The 14,701-nt window shown below is 43.3% G+C and overlaps 1 protein-coding gene and 1 long non-coding RNA gene across 14 annotated transcripts in view; one reads left to right on the plus strand and one right to left on the minus strand.

Moving 5' to 3' along the window:
• Positions 1–14,701, minus strand: part of Nrx-1 (neurexin 1) — a 724,770-nt gene that overhangs the window by 186,696 nt on the left and 523,373 nt on the right. The window lies entirely within an intron of this gene.
• On the plus strand, positions 8,899–12,141 carry LOC143259596 (uncharacterized). Its single transcript, XR_013033613.1, has 2 exons — positions 8,899–11,243; positions 11,409–12,141. It is a non-coding gene; the product is annotated as an uncharacterized LOC143259596 (long non-coding RNA).

Below are 14,701 nucleotides of genomic sequence, written 5' to 3' on the forward strand. Positions count from 1 at the left end.
TCGTGGATTAGCGTCGCGAGAAAGGAGTCCGCGTTTCTTTGCCACTTTCATTTTGATTTCCTCTCTGACATCCAAAATTAAATTGTAATTCTTATATTCGCAGACAATATCCTTGCGAAGCACTGGACGATCGTCATCACAGGGAGCGAGAATATTTTATTCGTACCTTCGGACTTTTTTAGACCAGGACCGAGCACGTGGTGCAAATGCCCGCGAAACCACTGCGTGCAGTAGGAATTCATTTTTTCGATCCGAGAATTTACAAGTCGTAGCAGTTGGCGTAAAATCGCGATACACGTTACTTATGTCCAAGTCTTCGAACTCCTTCTGCCGAGATTATCATCCGCCGACGATATATCATCCGCGAGGGAGGATCATCGGCCGAAAGATGAGACTTAATTAATAATTGCGCGCGTCTTAGTTCATAATTGCCTGCGTCTTAGTCAAGCAGTGTTTTTAATGTAAGTTTGTTAGATTTCGTTTCCAATGATTTTCACACAAATTGCATTCGTCTGTGGGTTAACATGGCACTCCTGTGCTGGTCTTAGGTTTCCTATTTCGCTATATATTCAGACTAACTTGAACTCAATGGTTTCAGGTTCATTACAGAGAGATTATCATCCACCGTGGGATTATCATCCGCCGAGGGATGCGTCTTAGTTAATAAGTGCGTGTGAGTTAGTTAATAAGTGTGTGTGACTTAGTTTAAGATTCTTAACCTCTTGCCTTACTTTAACGGGTCTAGCTTTTACTAAAGATTTTTCTTAAGAATGAACATTATTTTATTCTTCCAATTTCGTCTAAATTTCTCTTCTTTTCACTACAATATTTACTTGTTCAATGAAATGTAGTCTCACAATAATTAGAAATTTTCTTCTCCTTCTGAGAAATAATTATAATCGGTATATTTCTAGTCATTATTAATTTAAAGAAAATGGTGCGGCAATGGGTTAAGTTCCCTCAGGGGCCCCCGACCCACGGGAGCGCCCGTGGGAGGCACGGGGGGTAGCGTCCCCGAGATACCCGATTCGCTAATTTCGCATATGTCGAGTATTATTGCCTTAGCCTTATTTTTTAGCGTCTCGTCTTTGACTCCGCCACAGCAGAAAGCTGTGGCGGCCTTGCTTGCGCAATCTCTTGGGTAGGTACGAACACTTCTCGATGTTCGACGAGTGATCATGCGGCGTGAATGCTCTTCCCTGGTCGCTGTTCGGCCAGTAATCCGCCCTTAGCTCCTATGAGGGGCGGGGTGTTGGGCGAGAAATGGTCACACAGGTTTACCTGTGTAGGCTCTTGCCTAGTGCCGATTCAGACGGGTAAGGCGACCTAACTTAGTTTTAGGTCGCAGGGCGAGAAATGGCATCCCACTGTGTGGGAGGATCCAACTTTGGATCGTCACTCCTCATGTGATCGCGCCGGACATCAAGATTTGTGAGGCTCCAGTCTTGTGCGAGCATTGTACGCGTCGCGTCACCCTCGAGCAGTGCCTTCTGCACTGACTCGTACTTGTTTCTTACTTTGAAAGAATCACTGCCTTCTGCACTGATTCATTTTGGTCCCCGTGGATCGGAGACTTTTTCTTTGATCCACTTTGGTCCGCGATAGTACTTGACATATGCGAACGAGTGAGTGTGTGGGAATGTGTGATAGCTAGCTAGCGAGCGTATTAGTTTATAAGTCGTCGTTGTTAGAAAGTGAGCCATAGCGAATTCCGGCTTCGTTCTGACTCCCTTTCGGGTCTCTAAAGCAGCAACCTCCTCGCGGTGAGACTCGGGCAATCGGTATCATCCTCGGTTCAGGAAATATTGAGAATTGCAATGAATTTCTGGATCGAGGATGATACCGAGCAAATAGCTGCAAACTTTATATTGTAAAATAGTGTGCATTGTAAAAGTATGTGGATTTATACTTCAAGTTAGGGCTCGAAATAATGTTTCGTTCGTAAATTGTTGAAATTGGTATTCCTCCGATTGGAGGTCCCTCAGGGGCTCGCTTGCGGGTGGGGCCCGCAAGTGAGTACGGGGCGTAGCGTCCCCGAGGTACCCGAGGCGCTTGTAGGTTGTTAGGGTTCTTAATTTAAGTTTCTTAGATTTCGTTGCGTCCATTTTCTCAAAAAATGCACTCGTGTGCTGGTTAGTTTGGCACTCGCGTGCTGGTTAGCTTGGCACTCGTGTGCGGGTTAGCTTGGCACCCCTGTGCTGGTCTTAGGTTTTCTATTTTGACTTGAATTCAGACTAACCTTAATTCAATCTTTTCAGGTTTATTACAGATATTATCATCCGCCGTGGGATTATCATCCGCCGTGGGATTTTCATCCGCCGTGGGATTTTCATCCGTCGTGGGATACGTCTTAACTAATAAGTGCGTGCGACTTAATTATTAAGTGCGTGCGAGTTAGTTAATAAGTGTATGTGAGTTAGTTTAAGATTCTTAACCTCTTGCCGTACTGTAACGGGTTCAGCTTTTAATAAAGATTTCTCTTTAGAATGAATATTATTTTGCTCTTACAACTTTATCTAAATTTCTCTTCTTTTCACCACAATATTTAATTGCTCAAGAAGTGTAGTCTCACAGTAAACTCAAATTTTTTTCTCCTTCTGAGAAATAATTACAATCGAGAAATTTCTAGTCATCATAAATTTAAAGAGAATGGTATGGCAAGGGGTTAAGTTCCCTCAGAGGCCCCCGACCCACGGGAGCGCCCGTGGGGGGCACGGGGGGTAGCGTCCCCGAGGTACCCGAGTCGCTAATTTCGCATATGTCGAGTATTATTGCCTTAGCCTTATTTTTTCGCGTCTCGTCTTTGATTCCGCCACAGCAGAAAGCTGTGGTGGCCTTGCTTGCGCAAACTCTTGTGTAAGTCCGGACACGTCTCGTTGTTCGACGAGTGACCATGCGGCATGGTGATTCGAACGCGGACCCTCCTGCTGGGGAGGCTCTCGCTTCGCGTATTCGCAATGTAAGACGTCCTTAGCTCTCTTTTGGGGGCGGGGCGCAGGGCGATCCGACTCATTGTGGGATGATCCAACTTTGGATCATTATTCCTCATGTGATCGCGCCGGACATCAAGATTTGTGAGGCTCCAGTCTTGTGCGAGCATTGTACGCGTCGCGTCACCCTCGAGCAGTGCCTTCTGCACTGACTCGTACTTGTTTCTTACTTTGAAAGAATCACTGCCTTCTGCACTGATTCATTTTGGTCCCCGTGGATCGGAGACTTCTTCTTTGATCCACTTTGGTCCGCGATAGTACTTGACATATGCGAACGAGAGAGTGTGTGGGAATGTGTGCTAGCTAGCTGGCGAGCGTGTGTGTTAGTTTATAAGTCGTCGTTGTTAGAAAGGGAGCCATAGCGAATTCCGGCTTCGTTCTGACTCCCTTTCGGGTCTCTAAAGCAGCAACCTCCTCGCGGTGAGACTCGGGCAATCGGTATCATCCTCGGTTCAAAAATTTTTGCGAATTGCAATGAATTTCTGAGTCGAGGATGATACCGAGCAAATAGCTGCAAATTTTATATTATAAAATAGTGTGCATTGTAAAAGTATGTGGATTTATACTTCAAGTTAGGGCTCGAAATAATGTTTCGTTCGTAAATTGTTGAAATTGGTGTTCCTCTGATTGGAGGTCCCTCAGGGGCTCGCTTGCGGGTGGGGCCCGTGGGCGAGTACGGGGGGTAGCGTCCCCGAGGTACCCGAGGCGCTTGTAGGTTGTTAGGATTCTTAATTTAAGTTTGCTGAATTTCGTTTCCTTCATTCTCTCAAAACATGCACTCGTGTGCGGATTAGCTTGGCACTCGTGTGCTGGTTTGCGTGGCACTCGTGTGCTGGTTAGCATGGCACTCGTGTGCTGGTCTTAGGTTTCCTATTTCGACTTGTATTCAGACTAACTTGAATTCAATAATTTCAGGTTTATTACAGATATTATCATCCGTCGTGGGATTTTCATCCGCCGAGGGATAAGTCTTAGTCCCTCAGGGGCTCGCTTGCGGGAGGGGCCTGCAAGCGAGTACGGGGGTAGCGTACCCGGGGAACCCGAGGCGCTTGTAGGTTGTTAGGGTTTTTAATTTAAGTTTGTTAGATTTCGTTTCCTTCATTTTCTCAAAACATGCACTCGTGTGCTAGTTTGTGTGGCACTCGTGTGCTGGTAGTGTGGCACTCGTGTGCTGGTTAGCTTTGCACTCGTGTGCTGGTTAGTATGGCACTCGTGTGCTGGTTAGTGTGGCACTCGTATGCTGGTTAGTGTGGCACTCGTGTGCTGGTCAGTGTGGCCCTCTTGTGCGGGTTAGCTTGGTACTCGTGTGCTGGTCTTAGGTTTCCTAATTTGACTTGTCACCTATTTTGTGTATTCATACTAACTAGAATTCAATCTTTTCAGGTTCATTACAGATATTATCATCCGCCGTGGGATTATCATCCGCCGAGGGATTCGTCTTAGTTATTAAGTGCGTGCGAGTTAGTTGATATGTGTGTGTGTGGCTTAGTTTAAGATTCTTAACTTCTTGCCGTACTTTGACGGGTCTAGCTTTGAACAAAGATTTTTCTTAAGAATGAACATTATTTAATTCTCTCTTTTTATTCTTTTTTGCTCGTTCAAGGAAGTGTAATCTCACAATAAAATAAAATTTTCTTCTCCTTCTGAGAAATAATTACAGCCCGGAAATTTCTAGTCATCAAAAATTTAAAGAGAATGGTACGGCAAGGGGTTAAGTTCCCTCAGAGGCCCCCGACCCACGGGAGCGCCCGTGGGGGGCACGGGGGGTAGCGTCCCCGAGGTACCCGAGTCGCTAATTTCGCATATGTCCAGTAGTATTGCCTTAGCATTACTTTTTCGCGTCTCGTTTTTGACTCCGCCACAGCAGAAAGCTGTGGTGGCCTTGCTTGCACAAACTCTTGGGTAAGTCCGGACACATCTCGATGTTCGACGAGTGACCATGCGGCGTAGTGATTCGAACGCGGATCCTCCTTCTGGGAGGGCTCTCTCCTGGTCGCTGTTCGGCCAGTAATCCGTCCTTAGCTCTCTTTTGGGGGCGGGGCGTTGGGTGAGAAATGGTCACACAGGTTTACCTGTGTAGTCTCCCACCTAGTGCCGATTCAGACGGGTAAGGCGGCCTAAGTTAGTTTTAGGTCGCAGGGCGAGAAATGGCCACTCACTCCCAATGTGGGAGGATACAACTTTGGATCATCACTCCTCATGTGATCACGCCGGTCATCGCGATTTGCGAGGCACCGAACTTGTGCGAGCATTGTACGCGTCGCGTCACCCTCGACACAGTGCCTTCTGCACTGACTCGCAGTTGTTTCTCACATTGAAAGAATTACTGCCTCCTGCACTGATTCATTTTGGTCCCCGTGGATCAGAGACTTCTTCTTTGATCCACTTGGTCCGCAATAGTACTTGACATATACGAACGTGTGAGTGTGGGTGTGTGCTAGCTAGCTGGCGAGCGTGTGTACTAGTTTATAAGTCGTCGTTGTTAGAAAGGGAGCCATAGCGAATTCCGGCTTCGTTCTGACTCCCTTTCGGGTCTCTAAAGCAGCAACCTCCTCGTGGTGAGACTCGGGCAATCGGTATCATCCTCGGTTCAAAAATTCTTGCGAATTGCCATGAATTTCTGAGTCGAGGATGATACCGAGCAAATAGCTGCAAATTTTATATTATAAAATAGTGTGCATTGTAAAAGTATGTGGATTTATACTTCAATTTAGGGCTCGAAATAATGTTTCGTTCGTAAATTGTTGAAATTGGTGTTCCTCCGATCGGAGGTCCCTCAGGGGCTCGCTTGCGGGTGGGGCCCGTGGGTGAGTACGGGGGGTAGCGTCCCCGAGGTACCCGAGGCGCTTGTAGGTTGCTAGGTTTCTTAATTTATGTTTGCTGAATTTCGTTTTCTCCATATTCACAAAATTTGCACTCGTGTGCTGGTCAAATTGGCACTCGCGTGCTGGTCAACTTGGCACTCGTGTGCTGGTCTTAGGTTTCCTAATTCGACTTGTCACCTATTTTGTATTGATACTAACTAGAATTCATTTATTTCAGGTTTATTACAGATATTATCATCCGCCGAGGGATACTTCTTAGTTATTAATATGTGTGCGAGTTAGTTGATATGTGTGTGTGTGTGGCTTAGTTTAAGATTCTTAACCTCTTGCCGTACTTTAACGGGTCTAGCTTTTACTAAAGATTTTTCTTAAGAATGAACATTATTTTATTCTTCCAATTTCGACTAAACTTCTCTTCTTTTCACTACAATATTTACTTGTTCAATGAAATGTAGTCTCACAATAATTAGAATTTTCCTTCTCCTTCTGAGAAATAATTATAATCGGTATATTTCTAGTCATTATTAATTTAAAGAAAATGGTGCGGCAAGGGGTTAAGTTCCCTCAGGGGCCCCCGACCCACGGGAGCGCCCGTGGGGGGCACGGGGGGTAGCGTCCCCGAGGTACCCGAGTCGCTAATTTCGCATATGTCCAGTAGTATTGCCTTAGCATTACTTTTTCGCGTCTCGTTTTTGACTCCGCCACAGCAGAAAGCTGTGGTGGCCTTGCTTGCGCAAACTCTTGGGTAAGTCCGGACACGTCTCGTTGTTCGACGAGTGACCATGCGGCATGGTGATTCGAACGCGGACCCTCCTGCTGGGGAGGCTCTCGCTTCGCGTATTCGCAATGTAAGACGTCCTTAGCTCTCTTTTGGGGGCGGGGCGCAGGGCGATCCGACTCATTGTAGGATGATCCAACTTTGGATCATTATTCCTCATGTGAAAACGGCGAGCATCGAGATCTGCGAGGCTCCTGATTTGTGCGAGCATTGTACGCGTCGCGTCACCCTCGAGCAGTGCCTTCTGCACTGACTCGTACTTGTTTCTTACTTTGAAAGAATCACTGCCTTCTGCACTGATTCATTTTGGTCCCCGTGGATCGGAGACTTCTTCTTTGATCCACTTTGGTCCGCGATAGTACTTGACATATGCGAACGAGTGAGTGTGTGGGAATGTGTGATAGCTAGCTAGCGAGCGTATTAGTTTATAAGTCGTCGTTGTTAGAAAGGGAGCCATAGCGAATTCCGGCTTCGTTCTGACTCCCTTTCGGGTCTCTAAAGCAGCAACCTCCTCGTGGTGAGACTCGGGCAATCGGTATCATCCTCGGTTCAAAAATTCTTGCGAATTGCCTTGAATTTCTGAGTCGAGGATGATACCGAGCAAATAGCTGCAAATTTTATATTATAAAATAGTGTGCATTGTAAAAGTATGTGGATTTATACTTCAAGTTAGGGCTCGAAATAATGTTTCGTTCGTAAATTGTTGAAATTGGTATTCCTCCGATTGGAGGTCCCTCAGGGGCTCGCTTGCGGGTGGGGCCCGCAAGTGAGTACGGGGCGTAGCGTCCCCGAGGTACCCGAGGCGCTTGTAGGTTGTTAGGGTTCTTAATTTAAGTTTCTTAGATTTCGTTGCGTCCATTTTCTCAAAAAATGCACTCGTGTGCTGGTTAGTTTGGCACTCGCGTGCTGGTTAGCTTGGCACTCGTGTGCTGGTTAGCGTGGCACTCGTGTGCTGGTCTTAGGTTTCCTAATTCAACTTGTCACCTATTTTGTATTTACACTAACTAGAATTCATTTATTTCAGGTTCATTACAGATATTATCATTCGCCGTGGGATGCGTTTTAGTTTCCATAATTTTCGCAAAAATTGCACTCGTGTGCGGGTTAGCTTGGCACCCCTGTGCTGGTCTTAGGTTTTCTATTTTGACTTGAATTCAGACTAACTTTAATTCAATCTTTTCAGGTTTATTACAGATATTATCATCCGCCGTGGGATTATCATCCGCCGTGGGATTATCATCCGTCGTGGGATACGTCTTAATTAATAAGTGCGTGCGACTTAGTTATTAAGTGCGTGCGAGTTAGTTAATAAGTGTGTGTGAGATAGTTTAAGATTCTTAACCTCTTGCCGTACTGTAACGGGTCCAGCTTTTAATAAAGATTTCTCTTTAGAATGAATATTATTTTGCTCTTACAACTTTATCTAAATTTCTCTTCTTTTCACCACAATATTTAATTGCTCAAGAAGTGTAGTCTCACAGTAAACTCAAATTTTTTTCTCCTTCTGAGAAATAATTACAATCGAGAAATTTCTAGTCATCATAAATTTAAAGAGAATGGTATGGCAAGGGGTTAAGTTCCCTCAGAGGCCCCCGACCCACGGGAGCGCCCGTGGGGGGCACGGGGGGTAGCGTCCCCGAGGTACCCGAGTCGCTAATTTCGCATATGTCCAGTAGTATTGCCTTAGCATTACTTTTTCGCGTCTCGTTTTTGACTCCGCCACAGCAGAAAGCTGTGGTGGCCTTGCTTGCGCAAACTCTTGGGTAAGTCCGGACACGTCTCGTTGTTCGACGAGTGACCATGCGGCATGGTGATTCGAACGCGGACCCTCCTGCTGGGGAGGCTCTCGCTTCGCGTATTCGCAATGTAAGACGTCCTTAGCTCTCTTTTGGGGGCGGGGCGCAGGGCGATCCGACTCATTGTGGGATGATCCAACTTTGGATCATTATTCCTCATGTGAAAACGGCGAGCATCGAGATCTGCGAGGCTCCTGATTTGTGCGAGCATTGTACGCGTCGCGTCACCCTCGAGTCAGTGCCTTCTGTACTGACATGCCTTTGTTTCTTAGTTTCGAAGAATCAGAGCCTTCTGCACTGATTCATTTTGATCCCCGTGGATCGGAGACTTCTTCTTTGATCCACTTGGTCCGCAATAATACTTAACATATGCGAACGAGTGAGTGTGTGGGTGTGTGCTAGCTAGCTGGCGAGCGTGTGTGTTAGTTTATAAGTCGTCGTTGTTAGAAAGGGAGCCATAGCGAATTCCGGCTTCGTTCTGACTCCCTTTCGGGTCTCTAAAGCAGCAACCTCCTCGTGGTGAGACTCGGGCAATCGGTATCATCCTCGGTTCAAAAATTCTTGCGAATTGCCTTGAATTTCTGAGTCGAGGATGATACCGAGCAAATAGCTGCAAATTTTATATTGTAAAATAGTGTGCATTGTAAAAGTATGTGGATTTATACTTCAAGTTAGGGCTCGAAATAATGTTTCATTGGCCAGTGTTTTTTGTTAATAACTCGTAAACAAAGCCGTGGAATGCATTTTCGCAAAGGAAAAAGTTACTTCAAATGATCTCAGCTACCCCTCATTTTCGGCTGTTAAAATAATTGTGGGACACCCTGTAGAGTAGATACCGCGATACATCATCACCGGTACCATTAGATACACATCGTGCCCTGACTGTTTGGGGATCCAGCGTCACGTATACAATGTGAAACGCGACAAATAAACGTCTCTGATTGGTGGATAAGACGAACCCAAAAAGGGTATAAAAGAAGCGTTTTTTCTTACCGGACTCTCAGTAGAGTTTGGTAGCTCGATCGTTTTCGCCCATATACCTTCTCTCAATAAAGGAATAAAATAAAGTCCTTTTAAGCAAAGAATTAGAATCATATTCATTTTCATTCCATAATCCCAATAGTGAGGATCAGAAAATAGAAGTTGGGCACAGATTTTTTTTCTTTGGAAGCGACCAATTTGGTAGCCAGTTGCGATCGCACAAAATGGAACGTTGTATTAGGAAATGTCAAATAAACAGCTAGACTGCGGTTTTTTAGGCATTTATGATGTACACGTACGATATTTTGAATTGTAAGAAAACACAGTGCATATTAACACTTTACCGGGCGTTGATACAACAGTTGTGTCATGGCACAAAGTAACGTTAACGGCCGGTGGTACAACATGTGTATCATGCGCGGTGTATTCAGGAAAAGTCGCTACGCAAGGAGTGGGGGCAGGCGACGCATGCGTGGAAGTCCGCGCGACAGCATGGCGCGTCTACAGGGTGGCACCTATTGTATTTGCGGCTTTCGCCGCGTCGTGCCGCCATCATAGTTCAGAATTATAATTAATTTTATTACCATTCTATGTCCATCGCAAAGAGTTTTCTAGTTAGTGTAAGCATTCTTTTCCTTCTTCAGCTTATTGTAAAAGAAGATATGAAAAAGGAAATTTTCGTAATTAGATACAAGGAACAGGAGTTAAAATAGTCTTTCTCCCTTTAGCGTTTTTAATAAGCTGAAACCGATATTGCATTTTTTGATACTTTCGAAATCATTTAATCTGTTTACTGCCTTCAATTGCGCTTCTTTATGCGCATTTATTGTAAACGCATGCAATCCACAGTCTATAAATAACCGTGACAACAAAACACATACGAATTACCCTGGAACATTGAAAATGTAATAAAAACCGTGTTGAAACAACGCCGAATTGATCCCGGTTCCATTTTCTTGGAGCATTGACCTAAGGCAACACGGGAATATGAAAATGTCTCGGCAGAAAATTTATTCATGCCGGACCACGCCGCGTTTCCGCGGCCACTAGACTTGGCAACGAAAAAACAATCTCGGAAGAACGCTCGCGCTCGATGGGACAACGATTTCTCGGTGGATAGAACGAGGTAGCCAAGCAAGCTCGCGAAATAAATCTTATTTTTCCGCGGGCAAGTGACGCGGCCGGGAGAATGAAATGAGGGGGACGGAAACACGTCATCGGACGAACCGCGGAAGCACGGAAACACCGAGGGACATGGAAGCGAAACGGGAAACGAGATTAAGAGTCGACGAACGATTGGTGTGGAGCGATTCTTTCGGCGATGAGTAGCCTTCGCTTCGCAGATTGTTACCGTCGACAATAGGGCAGACGTACAATGTGTCGCGGTCAGTGCACCGTCGGTGCATCGCCGTATGCATCATTATTCATATTTTCTTATTTGCAGCTGTCGAGAGTTCGCAGCGATCGACAGAACTTTAAACTAGTAAATATATCGTTCCCGGTTGATACGTACAATTAATGAAAAAAAAACATTTTTTCTATCCCAAGTGTATCCTGAGTAAAGAACCTGCGGAATTTGTGTGTTTTTCTAACAATAAACGCAAGCGCGTTAAGTAAAATAGCTACATTTACTAATTAAGTAAGGTTATGTGTAACCTAAACATAACCTGAAAAAGGAAACGGAAACAATAAAACATTGGTGGAAAAATAAAATGCAATGTAAATGAAATTAATAGCAAAAATGACGATACTGGAGAAAGCAGAACAAATGAAGAATAACGAATTACGAGCTAAAAGAAGGAAATTGGAAGAGGAGAAAATTAACGAAGAATAAAAGGAACAAGAAAAACAGAAAACAACGCAAAAGAAATAAGTAAGATAAAATTTTCAAATAGCACAGAGTAAAATATAGCTAATAATATAGAATATAGAATAAATATAAAATATGACAATATAGAATGAAATAAAAATTATGCCGCATTTTAATCACTTATATTCTTATTACGATTTATGATACGTGTAATATCAAATTTTTCAGATGGCTAGAAATGGTACCAAATATGGCAAGAACTGCTGTACACGTGACTTCAAACGGTAAAAAATGCATATTTAACTATTCTTGCACTCTGATAATTCTTGAATCATTTCGTTACCCTATTGCAAGTTAGTTACCGGAACCAAAGGCATTAAATAAACTATTGAAACTTGAACGTTTCTTAAGTGATGGAAGATTTCAAGAATATTTCCATTGAAATTCCTATAAATCCTTAACGTGGCCACATCCGGCACATCTACCCCAACGTAGAACCGTAGAAGCTCGCCGAGAGTATGTATTTCGGCAGCTGGAACACGGCGCCATAATTTCGTACATAGAATTTATACCGAACAACTTTATTCTACCGCGCTGGTATCACGGGAAGTAATCGCTGGATTTTGCAGTCGTGCTTCGTTAATTAGCCGCCTGACCTCGGGCTAGCTATGACGCACTGGGCTCTGCGGAAAATTGGAACCTTTCTATCTGTTACCAAAACGTGTATCTGGACAAACTCGTGCTTTAAACCCTTACGCTACAACAACGAACCGTGAAGAACATTTCATACATAATCCACTAAATACAAATGTTATTTATTTCTTTTGAATCGAAGCAAAATTTGATTCCTCTGTTATTTAAACTATAACCACTACAACCGTTATACCTAATATACCCACTACATATACATACAGTGCCCGAAATTTCAATATATCCACCTGAATTTCCGGTGAAATCTTAATTATTGATAATTATTTCGAATAATTTTCCTAATGCTACTAATAATTCTTCCAGAACAATGCGATATAGTGCGTGAATAACACTATATATGTATTGTATAATACATATAATTATATGTACATAGCACTATATAATATAATTTTTACGTATAGCGGTATATAATATAATTATGAATAGCACTAATTATGAAACTATGTATATTCGATGCACGATTCGTATACTCGTATATTATCCGTGCATGTATTTCGATACATGTGTAATCGCGTACAAAGGATGTGCAGGAATCGTAATAATGATATACTAATTACGCAAATACACGTGAAACGGACATCTCTTGTTAACGGGCTTCCGGTGGATAAAGCGTTGGCATTGTTTTGAATTTGAATGAGCTAGGTAAATATTATTTGGAACACATTTTTTTATTTTGCAGCTATTTTTAGCATCGCTTCGGATCGATCATTTAACACGTTGAATGCCGCGCGCCGGTTTTACAGAAATTGTCCGTGGCGCCACGATGAATTTTCTTTTATGTGATACATATAATGTTGAAATACTATCTGCAATAGATAAGTTACAGTGTATAACCATGTTTGACATGATAATTGCGACAGGGGTCACTGTTTGAATTGACGATGGTAATAATGCAAAATTTTAGATATTGACATTTGTTTTAAATCATATATATTTCTATCAATTTGGGCGCGCCGGTCACCGATGGCCCCCATGGCGTCACCGCCAAGTTAAGTGCCGGTCACCGATGACCCCCGTGGCATTCAACGTGTTAATTGACTCGTTTCATTTCTAATTTTATATTCCGTTTTTGTCCCAGGCTCTCATTGTCCCATACGGAACCTTGACATAACCATGTTTGACATGTTAATTGCGACAGGGGTCACTGTTTGAATTGACGATGGTAATAATGCAAAATTTTAGATATTGACATTTGTTTTAAATCATATATATTTCTATCAATTTGGGCGCGCCGGTCACCGATGGCCCCCATGGCGTCACCGCCAAGTTAAGTGCCGGTCACCGGTGACCCCCGTGGCATTCAACGTGTTAACCCTTTCGCTACGGAGCGCTTGCGTGAAAATGTGATCGCTGTGAACGGAGCGTATCATTGAGTAGTTGGCACTGAAGTACGGAATGTATTTCTGGTTCCAAGTTTTCCGTAGTCCAAATATATTCAGATTTTTGTAATCTCGAGCACGTTACTGTTTGTCTTGCATGGCAAACGCTTTCGGTATCGGTATTTTCACTTTCAGTATTTTCGCTATCACTCGTGAAAAATATTCTCCTAAATTTTCTTTTCCCCATGATTTGATAATGGGTCTAAAAAAATTAAACACTTTAAAACTCAACGTATTATCACAAAGGCAGAAATTGAGTATTTACCCGTGAATTATTAAAATTAAGCCAACAAAATTATTTTAGAATTATAAATTCGTGTAAACCTTTTAATCGCTACTATTATAAATTGCTGGTATATATCCGTCGCTGGCAATGTTCTAAAGAAGACTGAAACTGTCTATCGTTAGAATAAAACACAATATCGTTTTGTCAATAGCGTTATATTTCATGATAGTCAATTGTTTAAGGCATGCAGCGTTGCCGGATACTCTATTAACAAAAGTATCTCATGTAAAGTATGAAATAAAAGTATATATATATATATATGGTATGAACGTATACTACTGTGATCAAAAAGTAAGGTGAAATTGTCATTTAAAACTTCCGGGCATTAGGAAGGCAGGTAATTTTTTTTTCCTAGGTTGGTAGGACTGTCTGTAACATTTGCCAAGTGTCTGTTTGTCAAAAGGTTTAATTATCTCCGAGTTACACGTGTTTTTGTAAACAACCAAAAGTGAATTTTTCGATTTTTACAATGGGTGATTTTGTTGAGCAAAGAACTTGCATCAAATTTTGTTTGCGGAACGAATATTCTTGTGCGGACACGTTGAAAATGTTACGGAAGGCCTTTGGTGATCAAACTATGGCACAAAAAAACGTTTATAAGTGGTACAACAAGTTCAAAGCGGGCCGAGAACGCGTTGAAGACGAACCGCGCTCTGGACGACCATCAACATCTACCGACGAGGGCCACGTCCAAAAAAATCGAAGATTTGGTGCTTGAAAATCGTCGACTGACAATGAGAGACCTCGCTGATAGTGTTGGAATATCATTTGGCTCAGTCCAAACCATTTTGAAGGATGATTTGTGTCTCAAACGCGTCAAGTCTCGATTGGTGCCATGTCATACTCCATTGGTTCTTCGCGACTTTTTTGCCAAAAACTCGACTCATATCGTTCCGTAACCACCGTATTCGCCTGATTTGGCTCCGTGCGACTTCTGGTTATTCAGCAAACTCAAAAAGCCAATGCGGGGACGCCGTTTTGACACGATTGAGGAGATAAAAACCGAATCGAAGAAGGTCTTGAAGGCTATACCGGAAAAAGACTATTCCGACTGTTTCGAGGACTGGAAAAAGCGTCGGAAACAGTGCGTTTTATCGGACGGGGATTACTTTGAAGGGGATGAAATTGATTTGGAAGAATAAACA

Source organism: Megalopta genalis, chromosome 6 (genome assembly GCF_051020955.1).
Source record: "Megalopta genalis isolate 19385.01 chromosome 6, iyMegGena1_principal, whole genome shotgun sequence".
NCBI lineage: Eukaryota > Metazoa > Arthropoda > Insecta > Hymenoptera > Halictidae > Megalopta > Megalopta genalis.